We start from the raw sequence: 7068 nt of genomic DNA, 5'->3' as shown, positions 1-7068 counted from the left end.
AAAGTCGCTAGACTATTTGTTTTTAGAAATATTTCGTGACTAAATTTGCTGTGTAGACAACTTGTTATAAGGAATAGAATTTTTCACACAGCGGAGGTTATAAATATGGGTCGAACAGTTTTACATTTTAAAACTTCCAATTGACGTTTTGAGGATGGCATATATTTCACACGAAAGTTAAGAAGCGAAATAAGAGTTACAACATACTATGTTCTCTGTTTGAAACTGAATTTCGCCAAAGTTAAAAGTCCTTCAATGTATAATAAGAAGAATTCATATGTTGTTTGGAGTCATTGAAAGCAATTGTAGCTAGTTGGGAAAAAGCAGTTGTAGTTCAAGTAATAAACACTTGTAGCGTAAGAGCAAGAAATTTTTGTCTTCTAACAATCAATAAAATTGATAAAAGCAACGTTTCTTTTATACAAAATCAAACGACGTATACAAGGGAATTTCTAGTTTTCCTGCACAATAAGTCCAAAAAAATCCTGTGCTAAAAAAACTAACAAAATGTCATCACTAAATTTTGCATCTATAGTTCTTTCTTCAAAGCTCTTGCAATGAAAAACTCCGACCAGCACTTTTAGATGACATATATTCAAAAATTTTCTGATCATTTACACATCCATGTCAGCTAGCTACAAAGTTTTCAATAGTTCCTTAGCAACGAAAGTGTTTTCGATTCAATAAATTCATTAGTAGAAGCAAATACTATTGCACTGCATGCTGCTATTTGAAATAAGAAGTGAAAACTTTCATAAATACCAGAAAACGTATTACGTTTTTCTTTGGTAGTAAGCGCCAGTGCATACACATGCAGTAATTGCATTTCAATATAGTATTAGTCCTGTAATTGATAATGAGGAAGAACGTCTGTATTGATTATCAAATACTTAAAGAATACTGCTCATATATATTGGATGATGAATGCTCATCATGCAATATAGCTGAGCAGCATGCTCATCTAAATGCTCATCGTGCATTATAGCATGCTCATCGTGCAAGCTTTTTCATCGAATGCATATATTTCTGTAATTGGTTGTCCTACAAGACTTTCGATGATAATTTGACCATTCTTCTATACTTATACTTGAACTGTATACTTAAATCAAAAAACTGATTGCTAATGACATGTCACCCGATGGAGGAGATTTTGTAGCAACAAATCTACAATTCAATACCTCATTCTGCAATTTTATACCAATTGTATTTATGGTGTTCTGGGATTCTAACCCAGAGGGCGAACCCTTAAATTGGAAATGCTCAAATTCAAAAATTCTCAACCATAAAAATGAATCTGAACACAAAAACATCGGTATCATTTTCATCATTTGTCGGCCCCATATCACGGACACATTTTTTTGCAAAACGAAATGGAAGGAAAACCAGCGGGCCTGGTAAAAAACCTTCCGAGCAAACAAGAGTAGTTTCGATTTTTCAGATGTTTAGACAAAACGAAAATTATAAAACAATTTGGGATTTTTTAAGTTTTCGACGGCTAATTCAGATAGTCTTATACTTTGGCAGTATCATACACTGGTTTTGATGTATCCATTTATTAAATTGACATTTCAAAAGAAAAGAAATTTTTTAATAAGCAAACTATTAAGGACATGTTAGTTCCCTTCTAGGAGCTTAATTGATCATTCCACATTTCCACTTTTTTTAGGCAATCTTTAAAATGGGGCAGTTAGGTCAGATTTTAACTTACTTGAAAAATGCAACCAAAGCATGCGCTATGTGCTTCACTGTGCTCAGTATCAAAGCTTTAAAATACGAAATCTTGTACACCTAATTAAAAAATGCAACCTAAGTATATGCTGTTTGAGTCACTGTGCTCAACATTATAGCTGTATAATGATAAATCTTGTAACGATATCTCTCTGCACATGATAACACTGTGAAGTGAATAAGACTCCAATACATCAAAGCAACATTTTTGATAAAGTCAAAATGTGTTCTCTTTGTTGGCTTTTTGCAGCTCTCTTTAGTCTTCTTGAAACGATGTTTAGAAGTTCTTAAATGTCATCAGGAAATCCATTTAGCTACCTTGTAGTTTGAGCTTCAAGTATGTTTCTGCGTAGTTGCGTGTGTAATTCCGATGGCCAAGTTACCAGAAGAGTCGCTTTTCACCTCAACGACAGCTTTTGAGAAATTCATCACGTCATACTTGCCAACTCCATGCAGCATTTTGAAGTTATTTTATGAAAAAGACGTGATTTTTCTAAAAACTTACGAGTTTATGTTGCTTTCGTGTAGAATTAAAATTGTTTGAATCCCTACTGTTGATGTGGTCAATCTAATCCCTAACTCCCCATTTTAAAGAAGTGGATAAAGGCTTTTACTGTAATAATTTTTGCAATGATAACTCTTTCGAAATTTACGTCGAAAATTCTTTGCAACATGCACTTATCGTTTAAACGCTAGAGAATCTAACAATTTCAAATGCAAAGGAACTTCGACGTAAGGGAAATGGTTTTGTATATAGGAAACGATATGATACTCAATGAAAGAAAAAAACGTCTTTTCACATTCAAAACAGTATTACGCATGCAATTGCCTTGTGTTGTGTATGTCAAGCATTCTCTATTATAACATAATTAATGATAAACCTGAATAGTTGACAACTCATCTACTCTTGTTTTCTTCTCGGATGACACTCTTCACGTATCGTAGACTTGACTACCACAATGTTGGTAACACCAATGTGTACATCATATTTCCCGTATCTCCTTTCTGAATGACTTTCATTTTACGAACACGAGACAAACCAAATATTGCGTCATATCCAAGTGCAATCCAAAACCTACATTTTTTAACTTTCTGACGTTCAACATTGCATAGTTTATCATCTTCTTTACATCACCACGGTGCATCATTGCATTCCAACTAGCATTCCTGTTTATCAACAAACCCACACCAAGGTTATGGTACACTTTGTCCGGTATTCATTTTATTCATATAAGTATTGCCATGTCATTATACATCCGACTAAATACTGCTGTCAATATTACCAATCCTAAAAAGATTTTCGACTTCGATATAGAAGTAGATTTCATGTTTTGAACTTTGAAGTATAAGATAAACACAAAACAGAAAGCATCGCTAATACCTTCTATCCAATGTGAGGAGCCACATCAATAAAATATTTACAGTAGAATTGATTCGGATTAAATGTAGCTGACCACACACATAACAGCGGGGCCCTTCGCTGTTACATACATGAACAACTGCATTTGCAACGAATCCAAACTACAGACAAACATTTTATTGGTCATAAAGATTTGTCTTCTCGATGATGAGCTTAATTTTCCTAAAACAAACATGCAAGTTCCGAATTAAACTTGACAGAACAATAAAACTGCTTTACTTGGTGTATAACATGATTTTTTCATCTTGTATAATTTACCATTCAGTACGATCATTTTCAAACATTTCGCAGAGAGAAGCAAATTTACTTAAATTTTACAACGGTTTACAGATATGACACACACTTTATTCATAAAAACAAGCATCTTCGAAGCTTAAAGATGAAACTATAATCAAGTAATACTTTCCGTTAGTTGACAACGCCATCAAAATTTTCCAACCTGATTAGAACTTCGTAAATAGTATATATTCATACAATAAACAGCAAACACAGAAATTCTGTAACGAATTCTTTTACAACAAGGATGGAAAAGATTGTTCTCCTTTCTTGAGATCGCAACCAGACCGATTTCGAAAAGTATATACCATTTGTTTACACCTCGATTACCTCTTTAACCACTTTATCCTATACTTACCTTTTTGAAGCACGTTTCCCCGTCATCTTCTAAGATAAAAGTGAGCTAATAACACATATATGTAATTTATCAGCATTTTTATACATGTTTATCATTCCTCATTTGAATTGATAAAAAAGTCGATGCCCGATAACTGGACTCGTGGAAGTCGCATATATTGTAATACAACAAAAGGAATTCCACTAGGGCCAGTCATACACGGGCACACAAACCAAATACATGGCTTAATATAGGAAACAAACAGCTTGGCTTCTAATATGGGGAATATCTCTTTCTCCTTCGACTCCTTTTAGAATGGTTGCTTTCCACATATTCCCAGTGCAGTTGCTCGCTAAACAATCGATTTTAAGGGTGTGTTTACATGAATCCGGAATGACTTTCGATCCGGAATGAACTCATTCCATTTCAAAAGAAATTCTATAGTATGTTTACATGAATCCGGAATGAGTCACAACTTGATCGGGATCGAGTTCATTCCTATTTTCATTCCGGATCGAAATTTAGTTTTAATCTCATGTAAACACGAGTTGAGTTTCATTCTGGAATGAGATTGTGATTAATGACGAAGCACGCATGCGCCATGCGTAGTGTCTTCTGGGAAATTGAAGCTCGTGAGGAAATAAGGCGGCTAAATGGGGTGTGAAGAAAAACAACAATTAGTTTCATGCAAGTGTTAAGCTGTATTAATGCAGGAGCAACAGAAAAAAAAGTGTTGCTATAATGTTTATGTTCGCCATCTACAAATTTCAAAATTCCCGCGAAATGTCAATCCTTGTGTTGATCTCCCATGTAAACGCGAATTGACATCACGTTTCGATCGGGATTGAAAGTCATTCCGGATTCATGTAAACACCCCCTAAGATCAGCATGCAGTGGATTCAAAAAACGTAAAATTTAATTCATTCGACGATTGTATATTTGCAATGAAAATTTCAGGGTGTGTAAAAATACCTTTAGAAATCATATTATTATCAAAATTTTAAAGCCAAATCACAAATGCTAGTCTCGCTGGTCCGTAAACATGCAAATTCGAATCGATTTCCTACAAGGCATATCTTAAAAATGTTACATTCATGTCAAATTTTCATGGGCTAAAAAACTTGTGTATATGTACGAGTATGTCAGCATGTAAATATGAAATAATAAATATCTAGGTTTAATTTCTAAAGATCTTATTTTTATTCACCCTGTATTATATATGATTCCTCGAGGCACTACATCAAGGTGATGACTATATTTATTTAAATAAATTTTATATAGCTCTTCTAGGAACTTTAAGTGAAAAGCATATTGAGAATAAGCTCAATCATGAACAATATAAATGAAGGACAATTCTTCATAACTAATGAATCAGCTCCATAGAATTTGTCGCAAAACGGAGAGTTTTAAAATTTAAGAAAGGCAATTTCTTTGATTGTTTCTTTAATTGAATGCAGCAATAACTTTCAATGAGTGCTAGTAATTTTAAAATCTTGACAAAGCTTGGTTTTGGAAATTGTATTGGCCCAACCCAACATCTTTTTTTCATAAATTTTTGATTTCTTTACTATGTTATCGTCATCGTTTATATGATTATTACATACTCAGACCCTATAAACGTGACATTTATACAAACGAGTAGCTAAAAGCTCATAATTGTTTGCAATTGTCAGGTCAACGGTAAATAGTTCATGCATGCTCTTTTATCCTTTGTTTTTTTTTAGCAGAAGTTTGAGTCTTCAGGAAATATTAAGTCACACGTTTACCTAAGAAAAAGTGGAATGAAATGATTTATTTTGAATGCTTTAAAAATAGTTTCATTTTTTTAACTCATTCGTGTTTCAACTATAGTATTGTTTTCTCTAATCAAATATTTTATTCGTTTTGATTTTGCCTACAAATTTTAGTCCTTTTAAAAAAATCTGAACTTATAAAAATCATCTAGACGAACGTTTCAGCTTCTATCAGGATACACCGTATCAATAACACAGATTTTAAAGACATGAAAGACGCTCTTTATGGGGCAGAAACATATCAGATTTGGAATATAATTTCGTATATGTTTAGCAAATAAAAAACATATGAAACCGTGAAATAAAAGAAACCACAAATATCAGAGAAATAACACTTATCATAATTGAATGCATTTTAATCATTAATTTCGCATATGAAGTATCTCAAAATATTATGATAAAATTGATCCGGCTATTGAGATTGATTTCCTTTAATTTGATGATATCTACGAGTAAACATTATTTCTTCAGTTGCGTCACCAAGCGGAACTACGTCATAAAGTGTATGTGGTGATTCTGCTTTTCTATTATACGTCTTAAAGTCTGGCAACCCCTGTACGTTGTTGATACAGTGCATGCTCATCAGGGCTTTATTAACCTCATTGAAGGCATGGGGCCCACTTTATGGTGGGGGCCTTTTTTGGTTTAAACTTCATGTTGCTTAGAAAATTGCCACGTTAATAGTTGATTCATTATAAGAAAGACCTTTCCTAGACTCATTTCCCAAAATTCAGAATTTGGTAAAAAAACTCAGCCAAAATACTCGAGTCCATGTGATATTCCTAGTTTTCAGAGAAAAGCAAAAATAATAGCGATCAAAAAATACTCAATAATAAACACCTCTTTGGGTCTGAAATCAGCACACGTGTCCAAAAAAGAAGGGCAAAAACATTTGGGCCTTTTTATAACAATACAATACAATCATCTTTATCGCCATCATCTCTAAAGTTCATCTTTTGACAGTGTGCAAACATTACACATTAACCTTTCTTGATTTTTGTACTGCAAACTCCTTAATGATAACAGATAGATCCAAGTCACACATGACGTCAGATTCTATGGTCATTATCGCAAATTTGGCCTGGTATTGAACCATTGACGTGCCTGGTGACCATCAACTACAAGATAAATTTCAAGGCAATCTCGACGTTGGAAAAGGAAGTCTGCTAGCGTTTGGACATGATTAACCTGAGCAGGAAGAACTTGCAGTCATGTCGTCTGGTTTTTCATGTTCGAAGAATTTGGCATATGCAACATAGTGACATAACTCGCCTTCAAGGAAGTTATCAAAATCATCACGGATTCAGGATGGGGAAGTACGATTTTTCAGCGTGATTCCTTTGAATTCTTCTGGGGACATCTCTGATAGGTGACCGAAAATGTTAAAACGTGCTGAAATAACCTGGTAGGCTAACATTCATTAATCAAGGGAAGTGATAGATTTATCAACGACTGACAGGAAACTTCCCAAATTCCAAAAGTAAAAGTAAAAGTAAAAGAAACGATATGGATAA

The sequence above is a fragment of the Xenia sp. Carnegie-2017 genome, unplaced genomic scaffold (assembly GCF_021976095.1).
Source record: "Xenia sp. Carnegie-2017 unplaced genomic scaffold, XeniaSp_v1 HiC_scaffold_14, whole genome shotgun sequence".
In the NCBI taxonomy this organism is placed as follows: domain Eukaryota; kingdom Metazoa; phylum Cnidaria; class Anthozoa; order Malacalcyonacea; family Xeniidae; genus Xenia; species Xenia sp. Carnegie-2017.
The sequence above is the reverse complement of the archived record's forward strand: the minus strand, read 5'-3'. Positions refer to the sequence as shown.